Genomic DNA, 21,178 nt, shown 5'->3' with positions numbered 1-21,178 from the left:
CAAAGAGGACATTGCAGCTCTGACTCTGAGCTGACTTTTGGCCTTCGGAAATGAAAATTCCTACTAAAGTCCCTCTTCCAGGTTTATATCCTAGAGAAATTCATACACATTTGCACCAGGAGGCATGTACAAAAAAGGTCACAGCAAATTTATTTACAAAAGCAGAAATGATAAACACCCACTGACAGTAGAAAGGATAAATAAATTATGGCATACTCATTCAATAAAATATAATTCAGCCATGATATGGAATAGAATACAGCTACATGTAGGTAAATCGCATAAGCTAGTGTTGTGTAATAGACATAACTCATAATAGCATACATACAACATGATTCCATTACAAACAATTCAGAAAGAAGCAAAAATAAACAATATGTAATTTGGGGATATATACATGAAAACCCTAAAAATGCAAGGGAATAATAAATCCCAAATAGCCCAATATATAGATAGTGGTTACCTCTGAGTGGTGGCTGGGGCTATTGACATAAGGAAGGATGATACAAGTTGATTTATACATTCATTTAAAAATATTTTTTAAGTACCTATTACACACCATGCACCATTCTAGGCCCTGGGGGTTAGGTTAGTGAACAACAAAGAAAATGGTGTATATGTTCTTGTTCTTTAACTTGGGCTCATGAATGTTCATTTTTTAAATTATGCTATGTAACTAATTTATATGTTACACATATTCTTTTGTATGCAACAGCAGATAATAAAAAAAAAATGTAAAAGTAAAATCTTAGAAATTTCTAACCTTCTCCTAAATAATATCCTAACTGCAAGTACAGCAGGGGTTTGCTCCGAGAACAAGTAAGTGTAGAGTTTGCATGTGGCGTTGTGTTTCTTCTCACCTCTCCTGGGTTTGCACACTCACTTATTATCCTCTCTGAAGCAAAAGTGCTGCTGCGTAGAATGAAAGTTTTCCAAACCAGAACACCACTTGCTATTCTCTAACAGTTTCACAATTAATTAAATAAAAGTGGATTACTAGAAGCTATAGGACTAAAAATGCCAGCTCAACCATGGGGATGTTGGGTTCAGAAACCCTCAGTACCTAGCTATAATCTCAGTGTCTCTCTCTCCCATTAAAGGATGCCTTAAAGGGTCTGACTAATTTAAGTATGTCACCCAATGACTGTGGAACCAGCATGAAATGCAAAAGTCACAAATCACTTTTCCTTGTCTGGAAGAGAAATGTCAACTCAGCAGGGCTTTGGAGACAGCCACACCTTGGTTGTAATCCTGCCTACACTACTGAACCTTGGGTCTAGTCAGTAAGGTTCTCTGAGTTCTATTTGCCTCATCTGGAGAGTGGGGATACTTTCTACCCTAGAGGACTTCTGTAAGAATTACATTAAATAGCAGGTTAAGCCCTTCCCTCTGTGCTTGCCACATGGTAGCTGCATTTTAAGTCTAGCTTTTGTCTTAGTATAAAAAAAGGGAACTGTCCAAAATATATAAAGAACTCACATGCCTCAACACCCAAAAAGCAAATAACCCTATTAAAAAATGGGCACAGGATATGAACAGACAATTCTCCAAACAAGAAATTCAGATGGCCAGCAAGCACATGAAAAGATGCTTGACTTGGGAAATTATCAGGTTAATGCAAATTGAAAACACAATGTGATATCACCTCACACCAGTTAGGATGGCCAACATAGAAAAGACTAGGAACAATAAATGCTAGCGAGGATGTGGAGAAAGGGGAACCCTCCTACAATGCTGGTGGGAATGTAAATTAGTTCAACCATTGTGGAAAGCAGTATGGAGGTTCCTCAAAAAACTAAAAATAGAAATACCATTTGACCCAGGAATTCCACTTCTAGGAATTTGCCCTAAGAATGCAGCAGCCCAGTTTGAAAAAGACAGATGCACCCCTATGTTTATCTCAGCACTATTTACAATAGCCAAGAAATGGAGGCATCCTAAGTGTCCATCAGTAGATGAAAGGGTAAAGAAGAGGTGGTACATATACACAATGGAATATTATTCAGCCATAAGAAGAAAACAAATCCTACCATTTGCAGCAACATGGATGGAGCTAGAGGGTATTATGCTCAGTGAAATAAACCAAGTGAACAAAGACAAGTACCAAACAATTTCACTCATCTGTGGAGCATAAGAACAAAGCAAAAACTCAAGGAACAAAAAACAGCAGCAGACTCACAGAACCCAAGAATGGACTAACAGTTGCCAAAGGGAAAGGGACTGGGTGGAGTGGGTGGGAATGGAGGGAGAAGGGGAATAAAGGGTATTACGATTAGCACACATAACATGGAGGGGGCACAGGGAAGGCAGTATAACACAGAGAAGACACATAGTGACTTTATAGCATCTTACTATGCTGATGGACAGTGACTGTAATGGGGTATGTGTTGGGGACTTGATAAAGTGGGGAATCTAATAACTACAGTGTTGTCCATGTGATTTTATATTAATGATACCAAAACAACAAAAAAAGGGAACTGCCTAATATTATTAAAATTAAAAAGACCATCCTTCTTGGCTATACAGTGCTTTTAGAAAAGGTAAATACAAGTGAAGAGAGAAGGAAAAAAAGGCTAGATGTGTAAAAAGTGTATATTGTTCATACATACCACTGTACTTTTCAAACAATAGGAGATTTAGGAAATCATCTAACATCTTTAGAGAGCATCATATTTTTTGTGATGTTTAGTAATTTAAAATATTTTTATTAATCACATTGTGGAATTTAATGGCAACTCTACATGCATTTTTATGATAAAAACCAGAAAGTTCAGTTATTCTTTCCTCATAGTTCCCTTGTACCTACTTCTTTGTGGGCACAAGGGATAGTTTGGTAGAGAAATTGGCAAAGTTATGACATAAGACTAGTAGCTTCGTTTCCCCCTGCCAGCCTGAGATTTGAAATTTGATTACTGCCTTTCTTTTAAAAGTACTACCCAGCTTTACTTCATAGTTCTCCAATTCTCTAGTGATGCCCTCTCTGCCACTTACTAACAGAATGATGAACAAGTCATTTTTCTTCAATTTCTTCTTGTGTAAAATGAGTAAATAAATATAGAACTCACAAGATTGCTATGAGGATTCAATGAGATTTTGGAAGCAAAACAGCCACACTGTTCCTGGCACAGTGCTTAATAAATGCCCATTACTATAATAATCTCATGAGAAAATGGTAGGAAGGAGGTATGGGAGGAGACTGGGTTCTAAAAAGCCACCTCTCAGGTCAGTATCATTCTTACTTTGGAGATACACAAACTTAGATAAGGTAAATGACTGGTTTTGAGTTCAGATAGCTAGTAAGTGGCAAAGCTAGAATTCATACCTGGGACTATTTACTCCCAAATCTATTTTCTCCCTCTTTTCTAAATAGCCAAGGTCATATAATAGTCTATGTTACAGCTTGGTTTTAATTTAATTAGGTTTTTTAAACAGGTTTATTGGTATATAATTCATGTACTATAAAATTCAACCATTTAGTCATACTCACATTTATTACCACAAACTAATTTTAGAACATTTCATTACCCTAAAAGAAATCCCATACCCATTATCAATCACTTCCCATTTTCTCCTCCTTTCATACCCTGTAAACATTAATTTAATTTGTCTCTAAATATTTGCCCACTATGGACATTTAATATAAATGAAATCATACAGTATGATCTTTGTGACTTTCTTCTTCACTTAGCATAATGCTTTTAAGATTTATCCCCATTGATTAATCAGTTGGTGAACATTTGAGTTGTTTCCATTCTTTGGCCATTATGAATAATGCTGCAATGAACATTCATGTATAAGTTTTTGTGTGGACATATTTTTTCTTTTGAATGTGTGTATGTGTGTGTACACAATGAGATGGAATTGCTAGTTCAAATGGTAACACTTTAATAAACTTCCAGGCAGTTTTCCAAAGTGGCTGCACCATTTTACATTTTTACCAGCAATGTATAATGGCTCCAGTTTCTCCATATTCAATCTATTTTTTTTCTGTCTTTTCTGCTATAGTCATCTTAGTGGGTGTGAAGTGATATCAATTTTGGTCTTTATTTGCATTTCTCTAATGACTAATAGTGTTAAGCATTTTCCATTTGTATATCTTTTTTGGAGGAACATCTGTTGAAATGCTTTGCACATTTTAAAATTGAGTTGTATTTTTATCATTCATTTGTAAGAGTTCTTTATATATTCTATATTCAATGACCTTACCAGATATGTCATTTTTAAATTTTTTTTTTCATTCCATAGTTGAATTTTCACTTTTGGGATGGTATTGCTTGTAGCACAAATATTTTCAAACTTGAACTCCAATTTATCAATTTTTTCTCTTGCTGCTTTGGTTTTATATCTAAGAAGCAATAGCCTAACCCAAGGTCACAAAGATTTACTCCTATATTTTCTTCTGGAGATTTTTTGTCTTAGCTTCAGCATTTAGGTCTATGACATATTTGAGGTAATTTGTGTGTATGGTGTAGAGAAGTCATCCAAATTCATTTGTTTGCTTGTGAATAGCCAGTTGTCCCAGCACCATCTGTTGAAAAGACAATTATTTCTTCCATTAAATGGTTTCTGCACCATTGTTGAAAATAAATTAACCATAAAGGTAAAGGTTTATTTTGGGGCTTTCAGTTGTAGTCCATTGGTCTATGTGTTTATCCTTTTGCCAGTACCACACAATCTTGATTACTATAGTTTGATAACAGGAATTGTATTAGTTTTATTAAAGTTTGACATTAGGATTCCAATTTTGTTCTTCTCTCTCAAGACTGTTTTGGCTAACCTAGGTTCCTTACAGTTCAATGCAAATTTTAGAGCCAGCATTTCAATTTCTGCTCAGAAGCCAGCTAGGACTTTGAGAGGGATTGTCTTTAATCTATGGGGATATTGCCATCTTAACAATATTACATCTTCTGATCAATAAATATGAAATGTTTTTCCATTTATTTATATCTTAAATTTCTTTCCATAATGTTTTATAGTTTTAAGTGTACATGTGTCTCACTTTTGTTAAATTTACTTGTAAGTATTCTGTTGTTTTTATGACATTGAAAATGAATTTTGTCATTTTCAAATTGCTCATTGCTAATGAATAGAAATACAGTTGATTTCTGCACATTAATCTTGTAGTCTTCAAACTTGCTGAACTCATTTATTAGTTCTGTTTATTATGTACTCTTTAGAATTTTCTATATACAAGATTATGTCATCTGACAATACAAATAGTTTTTTTTCTTCCTTTCCAATCTGGATGCCTTTTACTTCTTTTTCCTTGTCTATGTGCCCTGGCTAGAACCTCTAATACAATGGTGAATAGTGAGAGCAGATATCTTTGTCTTATCCCTGATCTTACAGGGAAAGCTTTAAGTCTCTCATTCTTAAGTATGATGTTAGCTGTGGGTTTTTCATAGATATCCATTATCAGTTTGAGTTAAGGTCCCTCCTATTCCTGATATGTTGAGTGTTTTAGTCATGGAAGAGTGTTCAATTCTTTGCCATTTTTTCCCTACATCTATTGACATTATCATGGGCCTTTATTCTCTTAAATATGACGCATTTTATGAATTAATTGATTTTCAGATGTTAAACTAACCTAAATTTCCTGAGATAAATCTCAATTTTACATTCTTGAGATAAATCTCAGTCATTATAACCCTTTTTATATGTTCCTGGAGTTGGTTTGCTAGTATTTTTGTTGAGGATTTAAAATTTTTATTCACATTCAAAAGTGATATTGGTCTGTAGTTTTTTTGTTTGTTTGTTTGTTTGGTATCTTTGGTTTTGGTATCAGGTACTACTAGCTTCACAGGATTAGTTGGAAAGTGTTTCCACCTGTTCTATTTTGGAGGAGAGGTTGTGGAGGATTTATATTAATTCTTCTTTAAATTATTGATAGAATTCACCAGTGAAGACATTTGGATCTGGGTGGGATTCTCTTTATAGGAAGCTTCTTAATTATAATTAGCAAATCACTCTCTTCACTTGTTATAGGACTATTACTTTTCAGATTTTCTGTTTCTTCTTGAGTCAGTTTAGATTGTATTTCCTTGGGTATTTTCCCTTACATCTAAATTATGAGATTAAAAACATTAGCAAAAATTACACTAAACATCTAATTTTCTTTTTTTATGGAGGAGGGATGCTGGTGCACTTGCAACATCAGCTGCTGTTGCTGCAACATTGGTCTCACACCTAGGATGCTCTTGAACTGAAAATGCATGGTGGGCACAGAGCCACCCAATGCAGGTCTGGGTAAAGGAGACCTATAATCTCTCTCCTGGTCTACCCATGGAGTTTGAACTCATAGGTTTCATTCTGCTGTCTTTGAGTTTAGTAAGCACCAGTGTCTGAAGGAAGGAGTTTGATTCACAGTCAAATTTATTTTGGTCCACCCATACTTAAGCCATAATTTACCTGACTATCTATCAGTTCTTGAATTTGCACACAACATGAGTTGCATTGGTAATATAAGGAAAGCACTGATATTCTTTACTGGAGGGCTTGAGCTAACAGAAAAAGGGTTATCTATGGATAGCTGCTCAGTTATATGGAGGATGAATGGTGTGCACAGACTGGATTCCTTAAACCCAGAGGATTAGCTCTTGCAAACATCTGTTGCTTTGTTCCCAGATTACTACCATTTATGGATATGGAATTACTGTAAATATAAGAACTAGTGAGATCACCAAGAATAGCATCTAGATTACTCAAGTCTTCAGAGTCCTCTTTACTTGCTTCTGTCTTAATTTTACAGTCTTTCTCTTAACAGGAGCTATAAATGGTACAGGTGCTGACTCACTTTATTCTCCACTCCTTCCACTTTGGGTGGTAGTTTTTTATAGAGTGTATCACTACAATCATCCTTGTCCACCAGGTATCTAAGACGTGCATTATATTCTTTCTTCTTAGGGCTTAGTTGTTTCTGCTTGACATTTCCTTCCACATAAGATGAATTACTACTGGTGTATTTTCCAGGGCCTTCTGCAGTAATCTTGCCTACTTCAGCTGAATAATTCCCATTCTGCAGAAACTTCTATGAAACCCTGTGCTTCTCTGGGGCAGTGACCCATGCATACTGGATGTGGAGGACACTTCTCCAAATTTGGAAGAAGAGACCCCAGAGAGGCTGGAGACACTAATGAGAAAGTCTTTAGGACTTGAATCCAGAGGGCAGTTTGTCAAGGAGGATGACCCCAGTCATCAAAAGAACAGGTAAGTAGTAGGAGGAGCCAAGACAGTGGTGTGAGTAGGGCAGCAGAAATCTCCCCCCAGAACCATATATATTTTTGAAAATACCACAAGTACAATTATTCCTAAAAGAGAGACCAGAAGATACAGTACAATAGCCAAGCTACAAATACACCTGGGAGAACCCAGTGCCTCATGAAGGGGGTAAGATACAAGCCATGGCCCAGTGGGATCCGAGTGCACACTGCACCCCAACTCCCTGGTGGGAGGAGAGGAGTCGGAGCAGGGAGGGAGTGGGAGCCCAGGACTGCTAAATACCCAGCCCTAGTCATCTGCAATGGGAGCGCAGACACACAGTGTGTGGTGCACTGGATACTAGGGAAACAGAACAGTAAAACCTGGGAGCGGGTTCCCACAGCTGGTGCCCCTGGGACAAAAGAAAAGCGAGTGCTTTTTGAAAGTCTTAAAGGGACAGGAGCCTCACTGCTGGATGGAAGCATCCCAGCACACTCAGCCCAGCAGCTGGAAATCCCAGGGAACTCCAGGTGCCCTATTGCCCTGGGAGACAGCACAGATCTGAAGCCCCTGATGGTGATAAGCAGCCTCCCACCAGTTCCCCACCTGGTGCAACCCTGCCATAGTGGAACAGCAGCCTGAGACAGGCCATGGCAATAGCAGTCGGGCAGAGCCTCCTCCACAGCTTCCTGGGCCAGACTCAGAGGCCCAATTGGTGTGCAGCTGCCCAGCACAAGCCGCTAGGGGTAGCCGTTCTCACAGGAAGGGCAAGCAGGAAGGGACTTTGTTCTCCCAGCTGACACACGTGCCAACAGCCTATGACTACCTCTATCACCATGAAAAGGCAGAATAATCTGATACTGACAAGAATAACACAGACATCCCCTGAGAGGGAACCAGGGGAGATAGATTGAACCAGTCTTCCTGAAAAAGATTTCAAAACAAAGGTCATAATCATGCTGATGGAGCTGCAGAGAAAAATGCAAGAGCTAATGGATAAAGTTGGGAAGGAGAATACAAAAATAAAACAATCTCTGGAAGGACTTAAAAAGCAGAATGGATGAGGTGTAAAAGGATGTTAATGTAATAAAAATCACAGAACAGGAATGCAGAGAAGCTGATGCAGAGAGAGATAAAAGGATCTCCAGGAATGAAAGAATATTAAGAGAACTGTGTGACAAAAACAAATGGAAAAATATCTGCATTATAGGGGTACCAGAAGAAGAAGAGAGAGAAAAGGGATACAAAGTGTATTTGAAGAAATAACTGCTGAAAACTTCCCCAAATTGGGGGACGAAATAGTCACTCAGACCACGGAAGCACACAGAACTCCCAACAGAAGGGACCCAAGGAGGAAAACACCAAGACACATAATAATTAAAATGGCAAAGATTAAGGACAAGGACAGTGTCTTAAAGGCAGCCAGAGAGAGAAAAAGGGTCACCTACAAAGGAAAACCTGTCAGGATATCATCAGATTTCTCAACAGAAACCTTACAGGCCAGAAGAGAAAGGCATGATATATTTAATGCAATGAAACAGAAGGGCCTCGAACCAAGAATATGGTATACAGCACGATTATCATTTAAATATGAAGGAGGGATTAAACAACTCCCAGAGAAGCAGAAGTTGAGGGAATTTGCCTCCCAAAAACTACCTCTACAGGGTATTCTAGAGGGACTGCTCTAGATGGAAGAACCCCTAAGGCTAAATAGATGTCACCAGAGATAATAAAATCACAGCCAAGAAAGCAGAACAACCAAATACTAAAGGCAAAAAATAAAATCAACTACCCACAAAAGCAGTCAAAGGAAACACAAAACAGAACAAAATAAAACACCTAGTGTATAAGGAATGGAGGAGTAGGAATAAGAAGGGAGAGAAATAAAGAATCATCAGACTGTGTTATAATAGCTCAATAAGCAAGTTAAGCTAGACAGTAAGATAGTAAAGAAGCTAACCTTGAACCTTTGGTAACCAAGAATATAAGCCTGCAATGGCAATAAAAATATATCTTTCATGAATCACCATAAATGTAAATGGACTGAACGCACCAATCAAAAGACCCAGAGTAATACAATGGATAAAAAAGCAAGACCCATCTACATGCTGCTAAAAGAGACTCACCTCAAACCCAAAGACATGCACAGACTAAATGTCAAGGGATGGAAAAAGATATGTCATGCAAACAACAGGGAGAAAAAAGCATGTGTTGCAGTACTAGTATCAGACAAAATAGACTTCCAAACAAAGAAAGTATCAAGAGATAAAGAACATTACATAATGATAAAGGGGATATATCCAACAGGAGGACATAACCACTACAAATATATATGCACCCAACTCAAGAGGACCAACATATGTGAAACAAATACTAACAGAATTAAAGGAGGAAATAGAATGCAATGCTTTCATTTTAGGAGACTTCAACACACCACTCACTCCAAAAGACAGAAAATAAGTAAGGACACAGAGGCACTGAACAACACACTAGAAGAGATGGACCTAATAGATATCCATATAAATCTACACCCAAAAGCAACAGAACACACATCTTCTCAAGTGCACATGGAACATTCTGCAAAATAGACCACATACTAAGCCAAAAAAGGACCTCAGTAAATTCAAGAAGATTGAAATTCTACCAACCAACTTCTCAGACCACAAAGGTATAAAACTAGAAATAAATTGTACAAAGAAAACAAAAAAGCTTACAAAAACATGGAGGCTTAACAACATGCTCCTAAATAATCAATGGATCAACGACCAAATTAAAATAGAGATCAAGCAATATATGGAAAAAAATAACAAAAACACAAAGCTCCAACTTCTGTGGCACGCAGCAAAGGCAGTTGTAAGAGGAAAGTATATAGCAATGCAGGCCTAATTAAGGAAGGAAGGACAATCCCAAATGAACAGTCTAAAGTCACAATTATTGAAACTGGAAAAAAATAACAAATGAGGCCCAAAGTCAGCAGAAGGAGGGACACAATAAAGATCAGAGAAGAAATAAATAAAATTGAGAAGAATAAAACAATAGAAAAAATCAATGAAACCAAGAGCCGGTTCTTTGATAAAATAAACAAATAGGTAAGCCTCTAGCCACACTTATTCAGAGAAAAAGAGAGTCAACACACATCAACAGAATCAGAAACAAGAAAGGAAAAATCATGAAAGACCCAACAGAAATACAAAGAATTATTAGAGAATACTATGAAAACCTATATGCTAACAAGCTGAAAAACCTAGAAGCAATGGACAACTTCCTAAAAAAATAACACCTTCTAAGATTGAACAAGGAAGAAACAGAAAATTTAAACATACCCATTACCAGCAACGAAATTGAAGCGGTAATAAAAAAAATACCCAAAAGCAAAACCCTCAGGCCAGATGGATTTACCGTGGAATATTATCAGACATACAGAGAAGACATAACACCCATTCTCCTTAAAGTTTTCCAAAAAAATAGAAGAGGAGGGAATACTCCCAAACTCATTCTACAAAGCCAGCATCACCCTAATACCACAACCAGGCAAAGAACCCACCAAAAAAGAAAACTACAGACCAATATCCCTGATGAACATAGATGCAAAAATACTCAACAAAATATTAGCAAACCGAATTCAAAAATACATTAAGAGGATCATACACCATGACCAAGAGGGATTCATCTCAGGGATGCAAGGATGGTACAACATTCGAAAATCCATCAACATTATCCACCACACCAACAAAAAGAAGGACAAAAGCCATATGATCATCTCCATAGACGCTGAAAAAGCATTTGACAAAATTCAACATCCATTCATGATAAAAACTCTCAACAAAATGGGTATAGAGGGCAAGTACTCAACATAATAAAGGACATATATGATAAATCCACAGACAATGTCATACTGAACAGCAAGAAGCTGAAAGCTTTTCCTCTACGATTGGGAAGAAGACAGGAATGCCCACTCTCCCCACTGTTATTCAACATAGTACTGGAGGTCCTAGCAATGGCAATTAGACAAAACAAAGAATTACAAGGAATCCAGATTGGTAAAAAAGAAGTCAAACTGTAACTATTTGCAGATGACATGATATTGTACATAAAAAACCTTAAAGACTCCACTCCAAAATTACTACAACTAATATTGGAATTCAGCAAAGTTGTAGAATACAAAATTAATACACAGAAATATGTGGCTTTCCTACACACTAACAATGAACTAATAGAAAGAGAAATCAGGAAAACAATTCCATTCACAACTGCATCAAAAAGAATGAGATACCTAGGAATAAACCTAACCAAGGAAGTGGAAAATCTACACCCTGTAATCTACAAGACACTCTTAAGAGAAATTAAAGAGGACACTAATCAATGGAAACTCATTCCATGCTCTTTGTTAGGAAGAATTAATATCGTCAAAATGGCCATCCTGCCCAAAGCAATCTACAGATTCAATGTAATCCCCAAAAAATTCCCAACAGCACTCTTTAACGAACTGGAACAAATAGTTCAAAAATTCATATGGAACCACTGAAGACCTCAAACAGCCAAAGCAATCCTGAGAAGGAAGAATAAAGCAGGGGGACTATGCTCCCTGACTTCAAGCTCTACTGCAAAGCCACAGTAATCAAGACAATTTGGTACTAGCACAAAACAGACCCACAGACGAGTGGAACAGAATAGAGACTCCAGAAATTAACCCATACATATATATTCAGTTAATATGTGATAAAGAAAGGAGCCATGGACATACAATGGGGAAATTACAGCCTCTTCAACAGTTGGTGTTGGTAAAACTGAACAGCTACATGTAAGAGAAAGAAACTGGATCATTGTCTAACCCCATACACAAAAGTAAATTAGAAATGGATAGAAGAACTGAATATAAGTCATGAAACCATAAAACTCTTAGAAAAAAACAGGCAAAAACCTCTTGGACATAAACATGTGCGACTTCTTCATGAACATATCTCCCCGGGCAAGGGAAACAAAAGCAAAAATGAACAAGTGGGACTATATCAAGCTGAAGAGCTTCTGTACAGCAAAGGACACCATCAATAGAACAAAAAGGCATCCTACAGTATGGGAGAATATATTCATAAATGACAGATCCGATAAAGGTTGACATCCAAAATATATAAAGAGCTCACACACCTCAACAAACAAAAAGCAAATAATCCAATAAAAATTGGGCAGAAGAGTTGAACAGGCACTTCTCCAAAGAAGAAATTCAGATGGCCAACAGGCACAAGAAAAGATGCTCCACATCGCTAGTCATCAGAGAAATGCAAATTAAATCCACAATGAGATATCACCTCACACCAGTAAGGATCGCCACCATCCAAAAGACAAACAACAACAAATGTTGGCGAGGTTGTGGAGAAAGGGGAACCCTCCTACACTGCTATTGGGAATATAAAATAGTTCAACCATTGTATAAAGCAGTATGGAGGTTCCTCAAAAAGCTCAAAATAGAAATACCATTTGACCCAGGAATTCCACTTCTAGGAATTTGCCCTAAGAATGCAGCAGCCCAGTTTCAAAAAGACAGATGCACCCCTATGTTTATTGCAGCACTATTTACAATAGCCACGAAATGGAAGCAACCTAAGTGTCCATCAGTAGATGAATGGATAAAGAAGATGTGGTACATATACACAATGGAATATTATTCAGCCATTAGAAGAAAACAAATCCTACCATTTGCAACATGGATGGAGCTATAGGGTATTATGCTTAGTGAAAGAAGCCAGGTTGAGAAAGACAAGTACCAAATGATTTCACTCATATGTGGAGTATAGGAACAAAGAAGAAACTGGAGGAACAAAATAGCAGCAGAATAACAGAACCAAATAATGGACTAACAGTTACCAAAGGGAAAAGGACTGGGGAGGATGGGTGGAAAGGGAGGGATAAGGAGGTGGGTAAAGAAAGGTGGTATTACGATTAGCATGTATAATGTGGGGGGAGGCACGGGGAGGGCTGTGCAACACAGAGAAGACACGTAGTGACTCTACAGCATCTTACTATGCTGATGGACAGTGACTGTAATGGGCTATGTGGGGGGGACTTGTTGATGGGGGGAGCCTAGTAAACATAATGTTCCTCATGTAATTGTAGATTAATGATACAAAAAAAAGGAACAGGTAAGTAACTGCAGCAATTTCTTTTTACCTTTGCTTTCTAGAGGGCTCATTTGATTCTCAGTATTGCTCTCTTCATTTTCTTCGTCACTGAGGGGAGCCCTGCTATTTGACTGACACATTGAGCTCTTCCCTGGTTTCTGGTCACAATACAAATCAAGGGGACTCTTCGAATTCTTACTGTTCACCTTACTTGGTTGGATTACATTTGGATTGGGGCAGTTATCCTATTTGGTGCCTGAATAAAGACAGAGTAAATAAAAGAGAAGTCCCTACACCCTCACTGACGGCTTGAAGGGCACTGAGAGAGCAGCTGGAGAAGCTGTGGTTCCCAGTATTGCCACTGGAGCCCAGAGGAGAGTGCATACCTGCAACAGGAGAAAACTGATGTGAGGCCATCTTTCGACTCCCACAGTTACAAGGAAAAATCATTATATTCTGCTGGTTGGAACCAAAACCAAGAGTCCCATGTGGGGAGCTACTCATAATGAAGCCATAGTTTTTGCTCTGCTAGGAAAAGGGTGACTGCATGCCTAGTATGGGGTTCATTGAATCTATATTACTATAAGTCACATATGTTGTTCCACACATCTGCCCTGTGGTGCTGGAGTCAGCCAAGCCATAGTTCTGCTTCTCAGCATCTATAAACCTTGACTTGGCAATATGCTCACACTGCCTACTGAATTGTTACATCCATCTGATGAAAGTTTAATGTCTTGTTCAACAGGACTCATGTTTGGTCTATACCCACTCTGTTCCCTCTGAAGAAAGTGGGTTGAGACAAAGCCATGACAATCATCTGTTACAGGATTTAGGATGAGTTTACTTTTTGTTTATGCAGTCACTATAGTTTCATCAGCCAAAGATAATTGATACTCTGGGGTTTCTGCAGGGCCATGGATATAAGCTTCTTCTTTTTTTTTTTTAAGTTTACTGAGTTTTACAAAAAATGAAAGTCATTATATTACAGCCTGTGTCAGATTTCCATTTTTAATTATGATTAGTCACATAGCATAGAATTCATCTGGATATTCCATCTTCTGTGTAAATTGGTCCTTCTATACTTGTGTTAATAACTCTGTTCCTTTTTCCACAAAAGATATTCTTTATGTTCTTAAAGCTAGAACTGGTCTCTGGCTTCCAGTTCAACTACACCAAAAGTAGCAAGATTCTCCAAACATGATGCTTCTTCAATATACTATTGACAGTCTTTTGACAAGAACTAAAGGAATGATTGGATTAGTCATTGCAGCTGTCATGGACATCATAGCCATAACTGCAACTGCTACAACCACTGGGGTTAGACTCCAACAAAGCATTCAGACTATAGACTTTGTTAATAATTGGCATTCTTATTCGTCGAAATTGTGGACCACCCAAAGACAAATAGTGAAATTAATATACAATTGACTGACTTACAACAAGCAGTTATTATGCTAAGAGATCAAATTATTAGTTTGCAATGTCAAAATTCTATGAAATATGATTAGAATACAACCACGTTTTGTGTTACTTCTACACCTTATAATCATACTTATTTTCCATGGAAAAATATTAAAAGCATTTGTTAAATCATGGCATTATGACTCAAGTTATATTAGACCTTCAACAGCACATTACTAATACTTTTTGAGAACAATTAAAAGTACTAAGTAGTTCTAATTTGTTAGAAAGTATAAAAATAGAATAAACAATTTGAACCCAATAAAATACTTAAAAATATTTAGTAGTTCCACTGCTACACTTACAAAAATTGTATTATGTTTGTTATTTGTGTTTTGTATAGTTTGGAGAAGAACTGCCCAAAAACGTCAATGTGCTCAAGAGCAATCAGCAGTCTTCTCACTAATGTTACAAAAGATGCAAGCTAAACAAAAAGGGGGAAATGTAGATGCCCCAGTAGTTAACCTTGTAGATGCCCCAGCAGTTAAACTTGCTGTAATGTAGCTCCTGCCAAAACATTTTATTTTTATTTTTTATTAAGGTATTATTAATATACACTCTTATGAAGGCTTCACATGAAAAAGCAATGTGGTTACTACATTTACCCATATTATCAAGTCCCCACCCATACCCCAATGCAGGCACTGTCCATCAGTGTAGTAAGATGCCACAGATTCACTATTTGCCTTCTCTGTGCTACACTGTTTTCCCCGTGATCCCCCACACCATGTGTACTAAACATAACACCCCTCAATCCCCTTCTCACTCCTTCGCTACCTGCCCTCCCACACCCTTCCCCTTTGGTAACCACTAGTTCCTTCTTGGAGTCTCTGAGACTGCTGCTATTTTGTTCCTTCAGTTTTGCTTCATTGTTATACTCCACAAAAGAGGGAAATCATTTGGCACTTGTCTTTCTCCACCTGGCTTATTTCACTGAGCATAATGTCCTCCAGCTCCATCCATGTTGTTGCAAATGGTAGGATTTGTTTCTGTCTTATGGCTGAATAGTATTCCATTGTGTATATGTACCACCTCCTCTTTATCCATTCATCTACTGTTGGACATTTAGGTTGCTTCCATATCTTGGCTATTGTAAAAAATGCTGCGATAGACATAGGGGTACATATGTCTTTTTGAATCTGAGAAGTTGTATTCTTTGGGTAAATTCCATGGAGTGGAATTCCCGGGTCAAATGCTATTTCTATTTTTAGTTTTTTGAGGAACCTCCAAATTGCTTTCCACAATGGTTGCACTAGCTTACATTCCCACCAGCAGTTTAGAAAGGATCCTTTTTCTCCACATCCTCACCAGCATTTGTTGTTCTTAGTCTTTTTGATGATGGCCATCCTTACTGGTGTGAGGTGATATCTCATTGTGGTTTTAATTTGCATTTCCTTGATGATTAGTGATGTGAAGCATCTTTCCATGTTTCTGTTGGCCATCTGAATTTCTTCTTTGGAGAAGTGTCTGTTCAGCTCTTCTGTCCATTTGTTAATTGGGTTATTTACTTTTTGGGTGTTGAGGCATGTAAGTTCTTTATATTTTTTGGTTGTTACCCCCTTATCAGATATGTCATTTACAAATATATATTATTGCATACTGTAGGATGCCTTTTTGTTCCGCTGATGGTGTCCTTTGCAGTACAGAAACTTTTTACTTTGGTGTACTCCCATGATTTCATTTTTGCTTTTGTTTCTCTTGCTCAAGGAGATGCATTCAGGAAGAAGTTGCTCATGCTTATATACAGGAGATTTCTGCCTATGTTGTCTTCTAAGAGTTTCATGGTTTCATGACTTACATTCAGGTCTTTGATCCATTTCAATTTACTTTTGTGTGTGGGGATAAACAAAAATACAGTTTCATTCTCTTGCATGTAGCTGCCCAGTTTTGCCAACACCAGCTGTTGAAGAGGTTGTCATTTCCCCATTGTATGTCCATGGCTCTGTTATCATATATTAATTGACCATATATGGTTGGGTTTATATTAGGGTTCTCTAGTCTGTTCCATTGGTCTATGGGTCTGTTCTTGTGCCAGTACCAAATTGTCTTGATTATTATGGCTTTGTAGTACTCCTTGAAGTTGGGGAGCATAATCCCCCCTGCTTTATTCTTCCTTCTCAGGATTGCTTTGGCTATTCAGGGTCTTTTGTGGCTCCATATGAATTTTAGAATGATTTTCTCTAGTTCATTGAAGAATACTGTTGGTATTTTGATAGGAATTGCATTGAATCTGTAGGTTGCTTTAGGCATGATGGCCATTTTGACAATATTAATTCTTCCTATCCATGAGCATGGGATGTGTTTCCATTCATTGGTATCTTCTTTAATTTCTTTCATGAGTGTCATGTAGTTTTTAGAGTATAGGACTTCCACTTCCTTGGTTAGGTTTATTCCTAGGTATTTTATTCTTTTAGATGCAACTGTGAATGGAATTATTTTCCTGATTTCTCTCTCTGCTAGTTTATTGTTAGTGTATAGAAATGCCACCGATTTCTGCATATTAATTTTGTATCCTCCAACTTTGGTGAATTCAGATATTAGATCTAGTAGTTTTGTAGTAGATTCTTTAGGGTATTTTATGTAAAATATCATGTCATCAGGGACAGTTTAACTTCTTCCTTGCCAATCTGGATGCCTTTTCTTCTTTGTGTTGTCTGATTACCGTGGCTAGGATCCTCAGTACTATATTGATTAGAAGTGGGGAGAGTGCGCATCCTTGTCTTGTTCCCAATCTTAAAGGAAAAACTTTCAGCTTCTTGATGTTAAGTATAATGTTGGCTGTGGATTTGTCATATATGGCCTTTATTATGTCGAGTTACTTGCCCTCTATGCCAATATTGTTGAGAGTTTTTATCATGAATGGATGTTGAATTTTGTCAAATGCTTTTTCAGTATCTATGGAGATGATCATGTGGTTTTTGTCCTTCTTTTTGTTGATGTGGTGGATGATGTTGATGGATTTTCTAATGTTGCACCATCTTTGTATCCATGGAATAAATCTTACTTGATCATGATGGATGATCTTTTCGATGTATTTTTGAATTTGGTTTGCTAATATTTTGTTGAGTATTTTTGCATCTATGTTAATCACGGATATTGGTCTGTAATTTTCTTTTTTTGTGGTGTCTTTGCCTGGTTTTTGGTATTAGAGTGATGCTGGCCTCATAGAATGACTTCGGAAGCATTCCCTCATCTTCTACTCTTTGGAAAACTTTAAGGAGCACGAGTATTAGGTCTTCACTAAATGTTTGATAAAATTCAGCTGTATAGCCATTAAGTCCAGGATTTTGTTCTTAGGTAGGTTTTTGATTACCAGTTCAATTTTGTTGCTGGTAATTTGTCAGTTAAGATTTTCTGTTTCTTTCTGGGTCAGCCTTGGAAGGTTGTATTTTTCTAGAAAGTCATTTCTTTCTTCTAGGTTATCCAGTTTGTTCACATATAATTTTTCATAGTATTCTCTAATAATTCTTTGTATTTCTGTGGTGTCCGTAGTGATTTTTCCTTTCTCATTTCTGATTCCATTTATGAGAGTAGACTCTCCTTTTTTCTTGGTAAGTCTGGCTAGGGGTTTATCTATTTTGTTTTTTTTCCTCAAAGAACCAGCTCTTGCTTTCATTGATTCTTTCTACTGTTTTATTCTTCTTGATTTTATTTATTTCTGGTTTAATCTTTATTATGTCCCTCTTCTACTGACTTTGGGACTCATTTGTTTTTCTTTTTCTAATTTTATTAATTGTGAGGTTAGACTGCTCATATGGGATTGTTCTTCTTTCCTGAGGTAGGCCTGTATTGTAATTTACTTTCCTCTTAGCACGGCCTTTGCTGTGTCCCACAGGTTTTGCAGTGTTGAATTATTGTTGTCATTTGTCTCCATATATTCCTTGATCTCTGTTTTTAATTGGTGATTGATCCATTGATTATTTGGGAGCATGTTGTTAAGTCTCCATGTGCTTGTGGGGTTTTCTATTTTCTTTGCATAATTTATTTATAGTTTCATACCTTTATGGTCTGAGAAACTGGTTGGTACAAATTCAGTCTTTTGGAATTTACCAAGGCTCTTTTTGTGTCTTAGTATATGATCTATTCTTGAAAATGTTCCATGTGCACTTGAGAAGAATGTGTATTCTGCTGCCTTTGGGTGTAGAGTTCTGTAGATGTCTGTTACGTCCTTCTGTTCTAATGTGTTGTTCAGTGCCTCTGTGTCCTTACTTATTTTCTGTCTGGTTGATCTGTCCTTCAGAATGAGTGGAGTGTTGAAGTCTCTTAGAATGAATGCATTGCATTCTACTTCCCCTTTTAATTCTGTTCGTATTTGTTTCACACATGTAGGTGCTCCTGTGTTGGGTGCATAGATGTTTATAACAGTTATATCTTCTTGTTGGTCTGACCCTTTTATCATTGTGTAATGTCCTTCTTTGTCACTTGTGACTTTCTTTGTTTTGAAGTCTATTTTGTCTGATACAAGTACTGCAACTCCTGCTTTTTTCTCCCTATTAGGTGCATGCAATATCTTTTTCCATCCCTTCACTTTTAGTCTGTGTATGTCTTTGGGTTTAAAGTGAGTCTCTTGTAGGCAGCATATAGATGGGTCTTGCTTTTTATCCATTCAGTGACTCTGTATCTTTTGATTGGTGCATTCAGTCCAGTTACCTTCAGGGTTATTATCGATAGGTATGTACTTATTGCCATTGCAGGGTTTAGATTCATGGTTACCAAAGGTTCAAGGTTAGCTTCTTTACTATCTAAGAGTATAATTTATCTCACTTAATATGCTATTACAAACACAATCTAAAGGTTCTTTTGGTTCTTTTTTTTCTCCTCCTTCATTCTTTATATATCAGATATCATATTCTATACTCTTTGTCTATCCCTTGATTGACTTTGGGTATAGTTAATTTAATTTGTCACTTGCTTAGTAATTAGCTGTTCTACTTTCTTTACTGTGATTTTTTTTCCTCTGGTGACAGCTATTAAACCTTAGAAACACTTCTATCTCTTGCAGTCTCTCCAAAATACACTGTAGAGACATTTTGTGGGAGGTATGTTCTCTCAGCTTTTGCTTATTTAGAAATTGTTTAATCTCTCCTTAATATTTAAATGATAATCTTGCTGGATAAAGTAATCCTGGTTTGAGGCCCTTCTGCTTCATTGCATTAAATACATCGTGCCACTCCCTTCTGGCCTGTAAGGTTTCTGCTGAGAAGTCTGATGTTAGCCTGATGGGCTTTCCTTTGTATGTGATCTTATTTCTCTCTCTGTCTGCTTTTAATAGTCTGCCCTTATCCTTGATCTTTGCTATTTTAATTACTATATGTCTTGGTGTTGTCTTCCTTGGTCCCTTGTGTTAGGAGATCTGTGCATCTCCATGGTTTGAGAGACTGTCTCCTTCCCCAGATTTGGGAAGTTTTCAGCAATTACCTCCTCAAAGACACTTTATATCCTTTTTTCTCTCTCTTCTTCTTCTAGTACCCCTATAATGTGAACATTGTTTCATTTGGATTGGTCACACAGTTCTCTCAATATTCTTTCATTCTTAGAGACCCTTTTTTCTCTTTGTGCCCTCAGCTTCTTTGTATTCCTCTTCTCTAGTTTCTATTTCATTTATTGTCTTCTCCACCATATCTAATCTGCTTTTAATACCCTCCATTGTGCTCTTCAACGATTGGATCTCCGTCTGGAATTCATTCCTTAGATCTTGAATATTTTTCCGTACCTCCATGAGCCTGTTTATGATTTTTATTTTGAACTCCCTTTCAGGAAGATTCATGAGGTCACTGTCATTTAAATCTTTTTCAGGAGTTGTATTAATAATTTTACTTTGAACCAGGTTCCTTTGGCATTTCATATTTGTATGTGGTGCCCTCTAGTGTCCAGAAGTTCTACTCTATGTAGCTGCTCAGACCCTGAAGCAATGTCGGGGGTCACAGTGGAGTGGTATTGGTGCCTGGGGGGAGGAAACAGCTCTTTCCTGCTTCCTGGCTGCTATGCCTGTCTCCACTGCCTGAACCAGTGGTCTGAGCACACAGTTATAAGCCTCTGGGCTTTGTGTTTGTAGTTGCTGTAGACAAATCTTCCTTCTGGCTGGCCTAATGCCAAGGTAGTGTTTGCCAGTTTGTGAGGCAGGTGGGGCTGGCTGGGAGAAAGGCGCAGTAGGCTGTGTATCACGGAGGGGGTCCTTGGAGCTGTGTAGCCAGCCAGGGAGATGGAGCACCTGAAGATTGTGGAAGCTCCTCACCTGCTGGGCAGAGTGCACATGGAAAATTTTGTCTACCTGTCCTTTCTCCTGAGCAGTAAGCTCTGTGCAACCCTTGCCCCTTTAGCAGCCCTCTTGCTAAGGGCTTCCTTGTTAGGAAGTCTCTCAGACTGCCCACCTTTCTTTCATCCCACAGCAGCTGGATAGGGAT

The 21,178-nt window shown here is 37.6% G+C and overlaps 1 protein-coding gene and 1 pseudogene across 1 annotated transcript in view; both read right to left on the bottom strand.

The window, feature by feature from the left end:
• AR (androgen receptor) overlaps positions 1-21,178 on the bottom strand; it is a 278,626-nt gene that overhangs the window by 130,214 nt on the left and 127,234 nt on the right. The window lies entirely within an intron of this gene.
• Positions 6,107-21,178, bottom strand: part of LOC118927997 (nuclear receptor coactivator 3-like) — a 41,646-nt pseudogene continuing 26,574 nt past the window's right edge.

This window comes from Manis pentadactyla, chromosome X, assembly GCF_030020395.1.
Source record: "Manis pentadactyla isolate mManPen7 chromosome X, mManPen7.hap1, whole genome shotgun sequence".
Classification (NCBI taxonomy): Eukaryota; Metazoa; Chordata; class Mammalia; order Pholidota; family Manidae; genus Manis; species Manis pentadactyla.
Note: the sequence above shows the minus strand (reverse complement) of the source record. Positions and strands in the feature narration are given on the sequence as shown.